The 19626-nt window shown below is 38.7% G+C and overlaps 1 long non-coding RNA gene across 2 annotated transcripts; it reads right to left on the minus strand.

Moving 5' to 3' along the window:
* Positions 1–851: 851 nt before the first annotated feature.
* Positions 852–19462, minus strand: LOC149917248 (uncharacterized). Of its 2 annotated transcripts, XR_016468255.1 has the most exons (5): positions 18621–19462; positions 6879–7091; positions 6633–6705; positions 6211–6301; positions 852–1453 (listed from the first exon to the last, which is right to left on the minus strand). It is a non-coding gene; the product is annotated as an uncharacterized LOC149917248 (long non-coding RNA). The 2 variants fall into 2 exon arrangements; XR_016468254.1 differs by lacking the exon at positions 6879–7091.
* Positions 19463–19626: the final 164 nt, after the last annotated feature.

The following is a 19626-nucleotide window of genomic DNA, read 5'->3' on the forward strand; positions in this document are numbered from 1 at the left end:
CCCCGGCCGCTCCGCTCGCCCCGCGCCGCCGAGGGGAGGCCGGGCGGCCGCCGGCGGGCCCTCGGCGCCGGAGATCGCTCTCGCGCGTCCCCGGCTCAGGGGGAGCGGTACGAGGACTCCCCGGGCGCCGGCTGACCCGGCGTCTCGCTCGCTCGCTGCCGTCCTTCTCCTCGCGCATCCGCGAGGCTCCCGGCGGCGCGCGGCTGGAAGCGCTGCGGGCACTCGGTTGAACGCGTGCAGGCCGCGGCCTGCGGGAAGAGCCCGGGGCCGCTCCGAGGACGTGGGGACCCGGCGGGGCACGGAGGGAGCCCGGTGCGCGGCGGGGATGCTGGAAGGCACCTGTTAGACCAACTGCGACGGCACACAAACGCTTCTGGAGCACGTACTTCAAGCATATAAGCATTACTGCCAACAGCATCGCTGCTGCGCGCTCGTATTTATATTTGAAGACACGAGCGACCATTTGGTTTTGGCAGCTGCGGGCACTCCGGTCCCACAAAGCAGTGGAGTGGCCGCTCACCTCAAGTGGCCTTACTCAAGCAAGGGAGCAGTGCCACACTGCTACACCTCGGCACAGACACAGCCTCGCACCCAGCAGGCAGGTTAGCACACAGCTGGGAGCTGTTCCCATGGCCACCAGAACTGAGGGGTCTAAACAGACAACAGTCATTGATAAACTCTTCTACCTCTTTGCATGATATGAGACGAGATTTAGAAAAAAGAACAATCCCTGAGCAGATGAAACTCAAGGACTTAATAAACTGACATTAATATAGCATAGAATCTTTTCTTTTTTTCTTTCTGCCATCTTAGCAGTAGTGTCACTCATACAGTACCAGCAGGGTGTTACCTACTACAGTCTCACTCCTATTTTGAAAGCTTCATATTTTAAAATCCATGAGATTCAGAAAGCGGTAAGAAAAAAAGTTTCATTGTAGATATCTTAAAATTTCTCTTCCTACTACAGTAGGGGAAATATTGATGGTAGGTGGATGGTTGGACTAGATGATCTTGGAGGTGCTTTTCAACCTTAGTGATCCTACAATAGGGATTTAAAGTCATTGGAACTGATGATGAGAATGTGAGCTGGAATTCTCTCAGAGGCAGCACTGATTGATGTCAGAACTGGATCTCAAAACTGTTGGGAAGCACAAATCACAGAATCACTAAGGTTGGGAAAGACCTCTAAGATCACCAAGTCCACCCCATCTCCATCTTGCCCATTAACCACATTCCCATGTGCCACATCTCCACATTTAGCCAGCACCTCCGGGAATGGCGACCACATCGCTACCCTGGGCAGCCTGTGCCAAACTTCACCAACTCTTTCCGAGAGAAATAATTTCCTAATATCCAACCTTAAGAGGAAGAATAGCTTCACATCAGGTCTCAGTTTGCACAAGACATCTAAGGAGTTAAGTCCTTTGGGAGCTATCATTTTGTGGCAACACACCTGTATGAACACACATATGCTTCTGTTTGGTTGAATCTCAACCTCTGCCTCTTTGGAAGAGAATTTTCCCTAGGTGGCTGTGGATCCACATGTGAAACCAAGCACATGTACTCTCTCCTCCCCAACTCTTCAACCCGTAGATGTTTGAATGGAATACTTTGTATTCCATTTAAAAGTTGAAACCCTGATCCTGACAAGGAAAAATCTCCATGGAACAACAGTAGGATCAAAACCATAATGTGATATGCGCCTCTTGGTTGTATTAACTTCTCAGCAGAATGGCTGGAATCTGACCTGACAATAACAAGCCAAACCCTCTCTCTTATCTATGAATTTACTATCTTGTTTCAAAAGAAAGCTATTCCTAAAAAACAAAATCATGTTATTTATGTTTTGCTTTAAGAAAGCAGAATGAAGAATGAATTCTTTAATAACTGCTTAGCATTTCATCAGGTCCATCAACAGCTTGCAAATATGGGCTTTTTTATTCTGAGCTTCCATTTTCTTACAAGCAACCGTTAAGCTTAGTATGGAAGCCACTAGCAGTAGGTAAATATTGCATGTTTTTATGCTGAACTGATGATTCATTACAGTTTAATTTTTTAAAAACCAAGTCATTAAAACATTTTCATATACAAACATTAGAAATTATCTCCCACAAAACTAAAGGTCAACAAGACTTGGAAGAGGATGTATTAAATTATCATTCAATATTAAGCTCAATGCCAAAACGAGGCAAACTCGTTGTTAGTAGAGGAGACCTTTCTGCCAGCAATAACATGGAAAAAAAAAAAGAAGTAGTAAGACAGCAACAACATAGGACAAATCAATCAGCACTGAGAAATGGGTTCCTCACTAATGATGGCAAGCAGCCAGCTTCTCCATCTGCACTCAGCTGTTGCGGGTGGTGGCAGGGGATGCTTTTAGTTCCTAATCCATGAATTCCAGTGATGTTGCTGCCATATCACTAGCAAAATTGCTAGAATTATGCATCATAGAATCACAGAACATTGTAAAATCTTTTGTCCCAGAACTAGCAATACAACTTTGGAAATTTTCAGAGCACACCCACACTTTAAAATTTGTTGAGATGAGCAGCTCTTATAGGAAGAATTTTCCAGGACGGCAATTTGCTATAGAGTGGAACTGGTGGAAAATGCTCCACGCAGCCAGCACAGCACGCTACTCAAGTTTCAGATTCGCGTAAGGTAACACAAAGGAAAGCGACAGCCAGCCCCAGCCGGACCACGAAACGGCTGGTGCGCAGCAGCCGGCCAGCTGCCTTTGGAAAGCAGGGCCCCTGCTGGAGGCTGCTGAGAAGAGCCTTGCAGCATTAGAAGCTTAAAGCAGTACAGCCAATAGCGGTTTTTTCCTCCCCCCGTTGCTCGAAAACTCCGATTAAAGAACTATCTGCAGATTTCGGAGATTCAATAGGAAAAAAAAAGAGAGAGAGAGAGAACTCAAAAATAATAAAATTAAATAGTATATTAATATCACTGTACTACAAATTGAAGACATTTCAGAACAGTCCTACCATGCCTGAACTTGGTTTGGTCTTGTGAAGTGCTTAAAAAAAAAAAAAAAAAAAAAAACCAACACTGAACCAAGTCTCCAAATAAAGTGAAAAAATGCTTTATGTAGCCAGGCTAAAAGGAAAATTAGCAACTATCAGAAGCCTACAGGCCAACATGGGCAAGAGTTAAGCAGATGGTCAGACCCTTCAATAGCCCCAACCAAATAATAAAAGCAACAGGCAAGTCTAAGTAGCCATATGAACTAGCACAAGCTATAACAGCAAGAAGAACAAGAACGAACCAGTCTCTCTGCTGTCATCTCTCTCAGAGAAGCAAGTGAAATAAAGCCATCCCTCTCACCTAAAAATGGCCTAATAATGCAGTTATGACTATCACATAGTATAGCACAGCTGCCTGCAATTTTGTACCCTGGGTTTGGAAGCCTCTAATTTGAGCACAGTGAGGGATGGCTGTGCTTTTAAACAACATCATGAGATACGAAGGCTGACACAACAATAGCTGGTGCTGATGGGAGACAAATGCTTTCAGTCATCCTTTTACTTCTAGCAAACATATAGTTTAGTAGGTTACGTGCCTATTATTGTTGCTAGGGTGCTTGCTTTCATAAAATCTTGCAGTATAGGTTAGTTTCTCCTTACACAAAAGGCATTAGAAAAAAGATATTAGAATCTTCTTGGCAATACGCATTAAGAAAAGGATCTTGATATCCTGGAAAACTTCTGATTCTGTAGTCACTGTGTCAGCTGTGCTTTTGCTAAATCTCACTGGAGTTAATGTATTTCAGGGCATACTTCCAAAATAAGTCACCTTTTTTCCTCTGAGTTGAAGGCCTTAATGCTTTTTTCTCTCTTCCTCCCTTCTTTATAAAGCTCTGTAACCTGTTCTACTCAGCTCATTTCCTCCTTAAATTCAGGATGTAAGACTCTGTGTTCTGGATATTAATGGTTGTTGAACCAGCAACCGTTAAGTCATAGTTCATTGTTATACACTCACATTGACCTTCTAATCGTTTCCTTATATGCTATATCCCAAGCTGATATCAGCCTTTGCGATAGAAGTTCCCTTTATTCATCTGGTTAGCACCACAATACCTGCCACTGTGATGAGTGGCATTTGCTGTTAGAAACAGGATGAAATACAATTCCCTTTCATATAAACACTGAACCTTTTCCTTGAGTATTTTCTTATTTGCTCAATGTTTTGGAGGTGGCATAGACACAAGAAATGCCCATCTTTGTCTCAACCACTCTGAATTTGAGAGACCACAATAAGCATATTGAAGATCTTGCATAAAAATAATAAAGCCTATGCAAGCTTCTCAGGAGAGCTGGGGGGAAGACACTCAAACGTACAAAAGTGTTGATCAAAGGACTTCCATGGTTTTCATCACTGTAGGCTATGACCATCTCAAGCATAATAATATATCAGTATTTACATACTAAAAGGCTGGGGAGTACAATTATCTCAATTTTACAACCAGAAACAGAGAGAGCTTAAGAGATTTGCCAAAGGTCGTGCAAGATATCTGTAGCAAAACTGGGTCTGTAACACATTTTCAAAGGATGAGATTTCATACAGCCTCACAGCAAGAACAGGCTGACAGCTAATTCACAGTTTGGTTCAGCTGAAAAAATAATAGCTACCTCACCATGCATCCAAACAGGCAATAGAGAGGATAATCAGTATTGGCATGAGAAACTGTGGCTTAAAGTAGGCAGTGGGACATGCTACCAATTCAACAACTGTTTTAGATTTATTAGATGGAAACAGCACTAAATCCCAAACAAATAATTTCATTCTCAAAGGCTATTCATCAAAGTAAGTGACACTCACTTTTCCTCACTTTCCATTTACAATAACAGGAAACGAACAGTTTGTACTTTACTGGAAAGCTACAAACTTCATTTCAGCAATGTTTGTAATGTGCTTGAGCTCTTGGAATTGAAGTACTCCAGAAATAAAATGTTTTCATTTTGAGAATGCAATCTGAAATAATTTTGTAATCTAAATGCTCTAAGTGGGCCTATGTATGAAACTGTTAAACCAACTGTTAAACAAATTTTTGATGACTTAAGTTTCCATCTTTCTCTTCCCATTAGAAATTGTGGGTTCAGTAGCAATGGGCAGTTCAGTGCCTTCTGGGAAACTGAAATAGCGGTTAAATAAGACTTACTCATTTTATGCTTCCTTTCCAGCATTATGATTTACAAATCACAAAACTAACCAGAGCCACTGGCTAAGAATCCATGCCTAACTTGAGCTTCATAAAAAGTTCAGCCTTCTATCTCTCAAAGCAGCTTGCTCTGCTCTCAGAGCTTTCAGACTAGCAGAGCTCCTCAGACACCCTGGAGACAGCAAGCTGCTCCATGAGGAGCTCCTGCTCAAGCAAGCTGCCTTAGGCAGCAGTACAGGCTGGGCTCCAGGTGAGCCAGGTGCCACAGGTGCTGAGCAGCAGCAGGTGCATCAGCTACACCCAGAGGGCAGTGGCAGGACAAGGAAGAACAGCCAGGGTTAGCCAGACACAACTGGGTTCCAGCATAGTAGATCCAGACAAGGACACTGGGCAGGAGCCTGAGCTTACAGGACAGGCCCAGGGTGAGGCTATTTGGAACTCTTTTACACAACTCAGCTGTTCTCAGAGTAGTCCAGTAGGAAGGTAAGAAGCTGCAAACTCTGCAGAACACCAGCCACTAGGGCTTAGCACCAAGGAGCCTCTTGGTTTCACAGGTTGCGTGCTCTGCCCTGTGTAGACCTACTATTAACATCCGGAGTAACAGGGCAGAGCAGAAATACTGGCAGCAGAGCTATAGATCCAGATTCGGGAAGATGCCTATTGCTTTATTTCCTTCTAGCCTGAGAAAGCACTGAAACACTCCAATCTATTCAAAGGGGAAAGGTCAGAAATTGCTATCCTTTCCTACTTATCAGTCAAAGCTCACAACTCTTCCCAGAACCAAGACAAGCTATAAAAACAAAAGTCCTGTAAGAAATGAGTAGACTTCAAATGTAACAATATAAAGAACACTCTTTTCTAGTCTACATGTTATTTTTTTCATGCTTTTCTTAAGTTTGAATTTATCCACTGTAATGCTGTAATACTACAATGCGATGAAAAGCATGGTAGTAATAGCAGAGTGGTAACAATCCTAGGCTACAGCAGATGAGAACAACCCTAAACGCAGAAGCCATCAACACAGAAACAAAGGAAGAAAAGCTGCTTACCTTTAGGAAATCTCTGGTAGGAAGGGACCTCCAGCAAGATAGCCTTGCCTCCACTGCTGAGTCTTAAATGAGGACTGGGAAGGGGTGGATCCTGTACACAAATACATGTATGGAAATGATGCCAGTCAAATGCAGCTTTTCCTCTGCTATCATGAACATAGCTTTCTATTGCCAGTGATTACACCAACATGTGGAATTGTTCTGATATGAAAGCACTCACTGATGAAGGTCATTCCAGTTACACAGAGCATCAGCTGAAATGATGCAGTTCTGGAATTTGATCTTATAGTGGCAGCAGAGAGAGTGGCATTGGAGAGGCCTGGGGTGAATATTACTAAATAACAGAAAGTGAGATTAGGGCAGCTAGAAGCTCCCAGGCAGCTGGAAATCTAACCTTACAAAAACAACAGGAAGATACTTACATAGAGATTTTATCTGAATCTGCAGGGTCAGAGAAATAAAAATATTGAACTTGTTGGAGTAAAGCCTGATTTCCTGTAGTAACAAAAATATCTTTAGTATATCATGTATATCAGAAACTATTTACTTAGAATAAGTTTACTAAAAACTTGTGTTACACAGACAAGCAAAGCACCATGTGTATATTTTAAACATAAGAGAGTCTTTCAACCTTACAACACAAAAGTAAAATGAAACTTTAAAGGAACCTATTTAAGCTGTGCAAATTGAGGAAGTCTGTCTAATCTTCTGTACTGGGTTGGGTTATGAATAAAAACTTCATTCCAAGAATTTCAGGAGCCCAAAATCATGGCTTGTCTTGTGGCATGTTGAAGCAGCTGAAGTTGCCCATTTCAGAAAGAAATGTGTAGAAGGTTGGAAACAGCCCAGTGTTCCACACAGGGCTGAGAAACAGCACAACCCTGTGGAGAGAACGGTGACTCAGAGTCAAGAACAGCCTGCAGGTAGTCCTGACAGCAGTGGCACAGATGAGAGCAATGCCAAACATACAGAAAACAAAGAAATGCTGTGTAAGCCTTTGCTTCTATGAATGAACAAAAGCAAGAGACAAGTGCTTAAAGAAAGACTAGTTCAAAAAGTAAATTACAGTTCTGAGCAAAATGTGGGTTGTGATTGATAAAAACATACCTGAAAGGCAGAGCCTTTAAGGTTAAGGCTGTTAGCACAGTCTGGGACAGGTGGTACCCAGCTGCACCTACCAATTCTCAGAGAAATAGAGCAAGATCTCAGCTCTATTTCAATTTTGTTTTTAAAGATAGCAAAATGTATTAGAAGTTATAGGCTATGTGTGGCTTTAAAAAGCAAACAAAAGAGCTAGTAAGATTTTATATTGGCCTTGTATCTTCTGTGTTATCAGATTAACTATGGCAGTTTCTGATATACCGCAGACACAATTTCAGTGAAAACAAAGTATCCTGGTGACAAGAAAAAAAGGCAGTGGTAAAATTTTTCTTTGCCTTTTATGTTATCAGCAAAAATCAGCAAAATTTAATATTCTCAATTTCCTGGAACAGACATGCTAGAGGAGTATCTCAGCTAAGCAGCTGATTGACAAAGTCAGACTTATTTGGCTAGATAAATATTTGAGGTTGCAGTTTACATGGCACAAATCTCAGCAGGTCACAAAAAAGTTGGTTTTGTTTTTCTTCCAATTCAAGAAGTTAGCTGAAAGTTGTTTTAGAGTAGCACCATCCATACTTAAAGGGACTGTAGTGATATTGGTGTGTTCTGTTTCATTAGTCTCATATCCTGTTATTTAATAGTGCAAAGCAGAATTTATCAGTTCTAACAATGAATCTTTGTTGGGAACCTACAGACATTTTTAATGGAAAACTGAAATATTAATAATGAAGGAAGCTGGAGGCAGAATTAAAAATGGGTTGTATAAAACTATGAAGAAGTAAAGAACCTCAAATAACAAGGTGGTGAGCCCTAGGCGTAAATGCTTCTTTGACAAGCATGGAACAAACATGGAAAGAAATCATCATAGATATCACAGATGACAGCTATGGTTACCACTCCAACCAGAGAAAGTGGAAGGAACATATGGCACCAAATTCTGCTCCCAGAAAGGAAGGAGAGCATCTGCCTATAGAATGAGATAAAACCAATGGTTTGTTGACATTGCTGAGGCAATGTCGCGAAATCCCTTGATATATAAAAGAAGCAGAACAAATGAATTTTCCATATAAATAGCGGCAGTGATATTTCAGCTGAGATTCACTAAATGTCATCTTTAATCTCTAAGCCATTTAGGTAGGTTCCAGGCATTACCTGCAATTTTTAAAAATCTCGTGCATTTTTAAATGTCGTCCAGAAAGAAAACTGATGCACTAGAATAGTCTAAGGACTTCCATATGGTCACTTATGCCAAACCAGCTGAAGGGCAGGGACTCCTTTGTCTACTATAAGCTTTTCAGCAAGAAGGTACCTGATTGTATTCCAAGAATCTGTAAATAACAGGGAAGGAAGACCAGATAGGTTTTATATTTGCTTTTACATCTCATACTTTTTCTCTAATAGGAAGAAACACAGTGGCCTTTAATAACAGGAAAAAAAAGGACTATTTCCCCTGCTGCTTTGTCAGACAAGGAATTAAGTACCAGTTCTTTCTCATTAATTCTCCCAAACCTCTGAACAACTGACAATAGATAGAGAGGGTTTTGTTACCTCTCCTTTAAATGTACTTCTGAAGTTATATAAAAGCAATTTTTGCTGCTTGAAATAGAGTAAAATGTAAACTCAAATTTGCAGGAGTTACATTTGCAAGATATATTTCTTCAGTACAGCAAAATGTTTCTATTTTAATGGAACAAGCAATAGAAAAGGATTCTAAATACTGTTTCCTGCCTGAATGCTGTACTGAACAATTAAACAACAGTATATATATTATCTATAAATCAGCAAAACTTTTTTTTTTAGATTCAGATGTCATCTGACAAATATTTCAATTCAAACAGTAAGACATCTTCTAATTAGGATCTTACATTCTAGGCTGTAAAGTGAATTAACTACTCTAATCACACAGAAGATTTTTTAAAAGTACAAACAAAATAGTTCTGATTTTGTTTAAATTCACATGTGCAGTGCAGATAGTAATTTTCATCTTCAAAGATACTTGGAAATTCTGACGAAGCATTTATGTAACTGTGTAACTTCTGTGAAGAACTTATAAATCAATTAGTCAAAAAACCGGAGGAAAAATTTAAATCATTTTAATGATTTATTTAATCATATAAATCAATTATTTAATCATATAAATCAATTAAAAGGTTTTCACTCAAAAAAAAAAAACCTAGCCAGGTATATTCACAGAGAACCTAAAGGTACCTCATGAGAGGTCCAGGACTCAACTTAAGTGTTTTAATGCTCCCTAGTATCAGTGCAGCAAATGAAGCATATGAATGACAAGACCCTTCAGGAAAACGCTCCTGCTCACAGTCACAGGCCTGAGCTGGAAATAGAGCTGCTCATTCACCATCACCATTAGATCTGTTTTCTCAGGAACCATATCCAAACATTTATAAATACTTGTACACACCAGTAACAGTGTGAGACCTCTGAATGAGTCTCAGGGTTCAAAATTCATTATTACTTTTAAATGAAAAATCTTATATTCTAAGGGCTCTGACTGACTGAACTTCTAGATAAACATTTCCAGCAGGCTGCCAGGGGAATTGCAACCTGGCACATCTATTATGAATTAGGAAAGTAACCAGTATTGATTTGTATTAGTGCTGATCTCATATTCCTCAGCAACATTCAGGTGATATTTACACTCTCCTGATGGATTATAAGCTTTTATCTTTTGTAGAAGCAAGCCAGACAAATCCAAAGTGCCATTACTTCAAATGAGAGATTTCACAACAGAAAGAGTCTATGTTTTCTCAAGTTTTGAAGCACTTTTAACTTTATGCCCCTGTAAGCTGCCAAGCAGACTAGCCTGAATGCTAGAACCACTTGCTTAATGGAACAAGAGAAATAGCACAGGCAGACAGAAGGCTTCCCCAGGCTGTAGAATCAACACAATCTCAGACTCCACCATCACCACCTTATTAGTCTTCAGTTCCACTGCAGAAACTGCCATAGAGCATCACAAAACTGCAAGGAAACAATGAATGTTTTCAAAGCAGCACTCTGTCAGCCAGATGACAGTGCTAGATACAACCTATAATCACAGAGGTGATGGGGCTGTCTCACTTGCAGATTGTCAGTTTCTAGATTTGTACATTGATTTTCAATTCCCTCTCTCGCCTACTCTTTCCTTGGAAGTTCAGCTAAGTAATTTGCAGAAGCTTTTATTATTTTTAGCAGGTGATGTCTGTATCTTCTTGCTACTTATAGATTGTTCTGTAAGTACAGAGTCAGTGATGTTTTGTTAGAATATAGCTTATATATATGTATATCTTTATAGACAGAAATAAGGTTGAGGGAGGGAGTAATAGTTTTTATTTTAACTGATAGTGTTGAGGAGGACTTAGGTCTTAGATCACAGCTTCTTCAGTTCTACAGCAGAAGCAGCAAACTTGGAGATAGACACAGATCAGAAGCAGAAACACTCAGGGACAGAAACACTCCCTTACATCTTTCATGGAACAGCTGCTTCAGCTCTGATCTCTCAGCTCTCATCCCGGTGTGATGTGTTTTCCAAAGAGTCTAGTAAGAGCAATACATACTTTTGCTACATATGAAAAATTATAAATTCAGACAATTAATTTTTGCTGCACAGTGCCTGCTTTTGTTCCAAAGATGCTAACATTACATTCTACAGCCCCAACAACTTCTCTGCTTCCTTCCTTGTCAATTATCCTTTTCTCTCAATTGTTTAATGGATTTAAACTTGGTTCAGTTCCTCCCTAGGAGTATTTTACCAGAGTTTGAGTGATTCTACTCCAGAACAAAAGTTAATGTGTTCAAAAGCCTATTTATTCTCCCCAAATCTGGGAAGCAAGGCAATAGACGGAGAACAAGCCTGGCCCAGTCAAATCTACAGGCAAGGGCTTGTGAAGCTAGATGCAGGACCAGAGACTCCAGGTGATGCTCCTCACAGCAGTCTGGTCCAGGCTGTACGAGAGCTGGCCTTGTGCACAGGCAGCAAAACCCCTAAAAACAGACCTTGCCTGGCATCACACTCAAGGCTGTGGAAATCCTGTAATGTAATTTGAACTCTGCTTTGTACTTTAGGTGTTCAGATTTGCAAAGGATATGGGCAGGACCTGAATTCAAAGGAGCAGTATTCCTTGGCATGGGTCTGTGATATCTAGCAGAGATACAAAGTTTAGGACAGATGCTGTAGTATCTGAAGAAAAGATAATGCAGGTTAATATCTTATACTAGATAGCCTGTAGTTCTTTACAGTGATCAAACTGAAAAATTCAGTGGTTATTTGTGTAATTACAGTGACTTTTTTTTTTTTTTTTTTTTTTTTTTTTAATTCTTGCCACATCCTGGAAGCCAGATGGTTGATAGCTGTATCTGTTTCTTCCTATTTCTGGAACATGGTTAGGTGAGATAGGAAGGGCAGGCATGTCAATACAATGTTTCTCCCCCATGTATTTGTTCCACCACTATTTTTACCATAATCTTTACCCCTTCTGAGCACATTACTTCTTTTTTAAGTTATAATTCCATGTCTTTCTAGACATTTATCTTTAAAAATAAGTTAAGGTTTAACAGTAGTTCTCAGCACTCAGATTCTGCTACCTAAAATATTTTCCTTTAATTAGGAAGGACATCTAAGTGTCTTTCAAACAAGTTTTAGAGATTCAAATACATGGCAAGAGAGAACAGATGGAGAGAGAATTGTTGTTTATTTACTTGTGTTTAAGTATTGTAGATTGAGTTTCCTTGGAAGGGACCTTCTCCAACTCATCTGCTACTCATTCACACCACTTTAATTCCCTTATATGTGCATAAATAATGAATGTGCAGTGTAATGCAGTTGGTGTACAATGCAGTAAACAGTCTTTTGAAAGAGAACTGCAAGACCCGACTGATTGCTAACATTACGGCACTTGAAGTAGATGTGTGTTACTGAAATCGCATTATCACCTTTCAGTCCTCCACTTTGGAAGCTTAAACAGTTTTGTGCAGCTCTTTGGAATTGTAAAACATAACAAAAAATAAATCCTTCCCTAGTCTATCTATTTTAATGACAATATTTAGCATGAAGAGAAGATAGTTTAAACTATTTCTAATACCTTGATTTCCTCTTCAAAAAGATGCACCCAGAGGGCTGGGGAAAAGATGTCTGTGCCCTCCCAGAAGAGCCCAGTTCTCTCGTCTTTGTGGGACAGGGAAAAGCCAAGGCACAGGCAAGTGAGGCAAAGCAGTCATTGTCTCATGGTGTGCTGCGCCATTCTTAGACATGCCAATGGTTGTGGGATCTATGGCTCAGGGCATGGCTAGGCTGGATTTTGCCCTCAGTAAGCTTGTCCTTGCCAGTAGGCATTTTTTTTTCAGTCTCTTTGAGACAGAGGTGTCAGCACTACTCCAAGCATTCCCAGAGTGCAAAAACCTCCCAGCACAACAGGGCTGTGATTTTTTCATGTCGTACCAACAATCCCTGGCCAAAACAACTATTTAAACTAGGATAATGGAGCTGACATTTGTATCTATTTTCATGGTGAAGATACTTAATAAAATCCCCTTTGTGAAAGTAGAAATTTTGGACCACATAATGCTTGAAATGATAAGGTATTGAAGTAAGAGCTGAGAATGAAGTTGCATCTTCTAATGAAACTCCCAGTCCATGGTGGAAGTTTCAAGTCTATTTATGACTTTTACTACAAGAAATACCTTGACATAATTCCAATATGCCACCAGAATCATCCAGGTAACCTCTTCAATGTCATTATGGCAACTAAAGTGAATCCCATAAAAATTAAAGAAAAATAAGTATTCCTCACCTGTTCTAATTATCACTGTGATTCAAGTCTTGGAGAAATAGAGGGAAAGAAGAGAAAGTAGAAACCATTTTATTTTCCAGGACCATAGTTTTGAAAGTGTGTTTTAATCAGAATTGTTGGGTTCATCAAGGGTAGCCTTGGTGAAAGTTACATCTCCTGCCTTCTTCTGTACTCCTTTGAGCAATAAACATGCTTGATCACTGTCATTTTTCCAGACCTTTTTCCCATTACTCGGAGGTATTTTGAAAGTAATATTTACTTTTTTTTTTTGATAGAAATTCCCAGTAAAGCAACTTTTACATAAAAATTTTACATTTTGATGTTAAAATTGCAGGAGGAATTTAGGAAGGCAAAATGACACAGTGATCAAGACACAAAAAGAAGTAATATGGCAGTCAGGACTCTTATTGCCTTCCCATAAATGAAAAAAAAAAAAAAAAAAAGATCATATTGGTGACCAAAGATACCACAGTACTTTTCAAAGGCACTACAATTTTAACAAAGCTCCACAGCTACACATAAAGAAGGATCTATCCAATCTCTAAACTATCAGAGTCCTTTGTTATACCATTTCAGCATCCTTCATTTCATCAACTTCATTTTTTATCATTGAGCCTGTTGTTTTTGTAGGAAAAAAAACCCTCTTCTTGTGTTCTACTAACTCTTCCAGCAGTTTAAAAGTCATACTATACTTATATTACAGCCTTGGTGGAAATACTTTTTCCTCCAGTGGGTACTTCAGACTTTTATGGAAAATAAAAGTACTAAAATTCACAGATTTAACACTGAGACAGGAGATGAAGATTGACTGCCAGCTCTATGTTCAGATGAAGGCTCTATGCAATTAAAAGCAAGTGATCTCAAAGGAATAGCCACACAAAACTGTGTGAGGCAAATCTATAATCAATAAGATCTGTTATTTGGATACCATCAAAATATCAGTTCTTACAATGTAGTGGATAAAATACTGTATCACAAGAGTATCTATGTGCAAATCATACAGATTTTTTTAATGCCTAATCTTTGATATCACAGAGGGAAATTTCAATAAATATTTGTCTTGCCTTCTGTAACAGCAGTTAGCTTACCAACTGATGAGCCACCACAAAGTGCAAATCACTTATTTCCTGGCAGTTAACATCATTACCCCTGTAATTACTTGGGCAAGTTTTAGGCTGTGTGCTCCTATTGTTTTGACTGATTTGGTCCTACCTGATTCATGATAACATGCCAAGGAGACAGCATAGTTTTCCACTCCCTCTAACGTCCTTCTTTTCTATGGTTTGAAGAACTGTAGATCTCTGGTAATGAATTCATGGATTAAGTGAGCTTTTGCTTTTCCTGAATAACATCATTCAAATTTAAAAGGTGGCTGCTTCTTCTTCCATCATAGTAAGAAATGGTTAATCAACTTAGAGTTATGTGGTGCTACTTGATACTAATTGTCTATGCACCGATTAACTGTTATTTTTCATCTCCTATTTTGTCCTTCTGCTCATGATTGGGCACTTGTGGTGGATATGCAATGACACTGACTGAGCCTCTGCAGTTCCACTTATAATTAAAATATTTTAATTGTTTCAGTGAAGAATGAAAACATCCATGAGTAAAGATAATTTTCAGAGGGTTTTTTTTTTTTTTGGGGGGGGGGGGGGGGAAGGGGGGAGAAAACTGCTACTCCCTTTTCCACACTAACCCTTACCTAAATAAATCACTTCTGCACATGCCTGGCAAAATCAAATTGTAGTGACAATGTAATGTGATACATCCATCATTAGGACTGCAGTCTGTCCTTAAAGGAGAATGGATTTGCTCATTAAATATATTTATGTTATCTCCCTCTGCCATTATTGTCCTCTTTACATGCCTCAAACCAACAGAAAAGGTCAATTCAGTTGCCAAAATGTTGACTAAGAAAAAACACATAGAGAGAAAAACTGCAGAAAATCCTGTCCTCCAGGTTTGACACAACAATTTGGACCAATGCTTTGTCCTTATAAAGGAACAGATTTGGCTGAAAGAACAAGGAACTGCACAGTTGAATGCAAATTTCTTGATGATTTTTAAATGATTTTTTGAAGAAATTGGAGGCTCCAACTTGTTCCCAAACTATAGCTGAAAACTAAGTTCACAGTGAGTAAATTCAGGTAAAAGCAATTTTGTGATTTTTTGTTGGTTTTTCAAATTGTACTTAATTTTTATATTTGGTCTCAAGGAGGAGTTCTTCCAATTACCATCAGGTAGAAAAACCTCTACCTAACATGACATTTGAGCTGTAGACTGTTATTTATCTGTTGCATATCATGAATTTAGTGAGGTACATTTTTTTAGGAGGCTTTCTAGTGAGCTGTGTAATTGTCCTCTAATACAGATGATTTATCAGCCTCTATCTAGCTCTCCAGAGCAGCCCAGCCTGTGATCATCTGCCCCCCACCTGTTTCCCACCATCTTTCCAAGATCCTTCTTTGAGCAAAGGAATTTATGTCTGATGATTTCTTGACCTACTTCTTCAGGCATTCCTATTTCTTGATATGTGAGTATCTCAGTCATGACCTTTCAAACAATGTAGTGGTACCAAGAAATGAAAAGATAGCTAATTCTGGATGAGTGGTAATGGCAACACTGTCTGCAACACAGAAACAAAATCAGCCTTCTATCAGTCCTTGTCCCTCAGATCCAATCCTGTAAAGTTGATGTTACATAGGAGTCTGTATCAATAAGCTTAGAACAACGTTTCTGAAAAGGTCAAATTGTGCATCTTGGCGAGGAAATATTTCTATATTAAAAATGTATATCATTATAGAAAGTAAAGAGTGGTTTATTATGTCTTGACTCCTACAAAATGAAGTAGAAGGATGCAAGATGCCTTAGTGCCTAATACAATCTGTAGAAAACACTACAGACTGGAAGGAAATAATCGATACTAGATATATATAATATTATTACTTATATTATATACTATATATTATAAATAATTGATACCCTCTGTTCCTAATGCCAGCCCACAGGATTAATATCTTGATGAAACTAGATACTAATGAAAAATATCAGACATGGAATATAGATTAACTATTGCAATTCAACAGAATATGCAAAGAATTTCCCTACATTATGTTCAGCATTTCTCAAATTATATATCTAGATTGAAATCAATGAGCTCATACTGGAAAATACTGTCATTTTTCTTAAATAGCAGTTTGCCATTATAGGACATAATAACCTTGAATATTCAGTGATTTTTTTTTTTTTTAATTCAAGTGGCATCAGGTTCAAGATCTTATTCAGATACATATTCAGCAAAAATCATTACATTTTTAACACACTAATAATAAGATATCTATTGAAGATGACAAGATGTTTCTGTTATCAGAAAAATACAGCTTTTAGTAGCTATGAATTGCTATCAGTGCCCTTGGTATATATTTATGTATGGACTGCATGGCCAAAATGGCAATCCAGCACCCATAATTGATTGCAAGTAAAAGAACCTGTGTCAGCTCTGCAAGAACATTTATATTCAGCCAATAGAGCACAGACTTACTCCCTTGCTCTTGCAGAAGACGTGTGTAATAAAGCATAAGCTACCTTATTAGATCATTAGTAACATGCATTTTTAAAAAGCCTCTGAACATGCATGATGACACAATCAATAATATGTTTATAAGAACTTGTCACTAAATAGGAGAAATTAACACTTCTGAAAACATGGTAGGTGTCTGACTCAAGAATCCAAGGTTAGCTTTTCAGTTTTCATCTTACAGTCTGTTTTCATATATATATACACACAAGTCTTAACATAAACAGATGTATGCCAGTGCATGAATACTTCAGTGAGGAAGTGCTAACTGGCAGAACAAAACATTAAAACAATAGTGAATGAAGATACTTCCTTATAAACAGCTCTTTATGTTACCTTGGAATTGATTTCACAGTACCGAGCTATCCTAAGGAGGTACAGTGAGACCTAATTCATATTTGCAGCACATTGTGTCTGGGTGAAAAATTCTAATAGAATCCTAAATTATTAGTGCCCACATGTCTTCTGTACTATTAAGTATGAAGAACTGTCCAGGTTGTCATAAAGCACTACATAGAAACACAAGAATATTGGCTGATATACCATCTCGTCAATTTGTACCTAAGTCCTACTTTCAATAGCAACTTCCTTTCAAATTAATGACAATCAAATAATGCATCAGGGCCAATATCGTATATCAGGAGTTCTTGACTTTGCAAAGTGAGATAGTTTTATTACAAGGAGAAAACAAACACTGTTCCTACAAACAAACAATACAAACAGAAAGTTGAAGGGATGCTAAGTGTCATCAAAAGGATATTGTCTGTCAAAACATATGAAGAAAGGAAAAAAAGTGATAATTTATTTCCCATTTTAAAGGATGTTAAAGTCATTGCTGCTTCCTGCTAAGATACTTGGGAAAGAATTCATATATCTACAAACTTAGTATCAATACATTACTAGTAAAAAAAAAAAAAAATCACAACTGAAGTTACTTTCACCTGTGTATTGCACAATTGGTGCAATGTGTTTGTAAGAACTTGTCGCTAAATAGGAGAAATCCACACTTCTGAAAACATGGTGGGTGTCTGACTCAGGAATTCAAGGTTAGCTATTCAGTTTTAATCTCAGTTTTTGCTTGATGCACAAGTCTTAGCGTAAGTAAATGTGTGCCAAAGGTATCGCAGCAAATAGAATTTGAAGTCAAACCTACTGATATTTTCCAGTTTTAGTACATTTTTAAATGGGAAAAAAAAAAAAAAAAAAAAAAAAACCACAAGATAGGCAAGAAAACACCTAAGAAAGTATCATTAATCAGATGGAAGTTTAATGTGATGGCCTGAGGTTTATTTCATAGTCCAGTTGTCACAGACATCTCCTCACACTGAAGGGCAGCCTTCCCTGCTCCTATCAAAGTCCAGAAAGGAGCTGATTCTGGGAGCTGACTATTCAAGGGACCTTAGTTTGCAACAAGCAAAAAGTCAAACTTACGGTACATACTGTCAGTTAGATTAGGACATCTAAGGGCTGTCCTAGGAGGACCCAGGTGTAAATTAAGAATGTAGAAGAGCTGAGCTGCCAGATCATCTGAAAGCACCAGAAATTGAGCTAGAGCCAGCTCCTCAACTCTGTCCAGACCAAGATGGCTTGGATGATTAGAAGTTTAAGCCTAATTAGCAAGAATCCCAGTGATGATCTGCCAGCTTTGTATATACTAACACAATATTTACTTGCATTGGAAGTGTTAATGGCTGTATTTTCATGATTTTTTCCTGTCCTGCAGACAAAAAAATATCCCTGTTTTATAGCTGGAAAGGAAGTAGAATTACAACAACATTAAATAACTTCCCTAAGGCCGTGCTGTGTTTCTTTAGCAGAAATAACAATATTGTAATGCTATAATGGGATAATAATAGCAGGGTGGCAAAGCCTTCAGCTGCAGCAAATGTGAACAAGCCCAAGTGCAGAAGCCACAGATGCAAAAATGAAAGAAAAGAGCTCCTTACCTTTAGAAGATTTCCAGTAGCAGAGATCTCCTGCAACAGATACCTGCACCTGCACTACCAACCCTTAAATGAGATCTGGGAAGGGATGGATCCTGGCTCCACCTCTTCCAGCCATTCACGTGCATTGCATGCACCTGAGCTCCCCGTGGTTGGCCCTGCCTTCCCACTAAGTGCTCAGTCACTGATTCAGGCTGTGACTTAGCATTTCCATTACAGTTCTCTAGACTAAACAGAACAAACAACATGACCAAATACATTTCCAGTCTTAAAAATGCAACCTACTGTAGATTGGAAAAAAAAAAAAATTAAACTAATCATGTACCAGAGGAGTCCACACTAATTTAAAACTGGAAATGAAGAATCACTTTGGCTAAAAGACAAATAAGTCATTAGAGGCAAAGAAAAGAATGGCAGATACATTGTGATAAAAAAAAAAAAAAATCTGTCATTTTTTGTATTGACAATGCAGCATCAGCTGTTTGGTCTTGGTATCTCTATGCCAGAAAGGACATAACAGAGCTCATTAGAGTTGTTTCAAGAAGAGGTGGTAAATCAGAAAAAGATGATCAGTCAGGGGAACAGAAAAAACTCTCCCACATAAGCAAATTAAAATGCCAATAATTGCTTGCAAAGATAACTAAGAGCATGATAGACAAAAATATATTATGAACTTGGTTGAAGCTTCCTGTCTGTACTAATTCAATAAATAAGAGCAAGGCTGCATTAAATTAAAGGATGAGAGCACAGAAGTAATGATGCCTAATATAACCTTTGCTATTCACTGACATGAGGAGAATGATGAAGACTGACAAATGATAGTTAGAATGTCACTAGATAACAAATATCTGGAGTTGTAACTATGGACAAAACTATCCAAAGGGTGTTAAGCTTTTCAGAGATTCATCAAATCTCCTTTAGATTAGGAAGAAATCTGAAGTATGCGTAAATGGAGAGGGGAAGACAAAATATTTCTGTCATCTGACAGCTGCAGAGATCTTACATATTC

Source organism: Phasianus colchicus, chromosome 7 (assembly GCF_987193195.1).
Source record: "Phasianus colchicus chromosome 7, bPhaCol1.hap1.1, whole genome shotgun sequence".
Lineage (NCBI taxonomy): Eukaryota > Metazoa > Chordata > Aves > Galliformes > Phasianidae > Phasianus > Phasianus colchicus.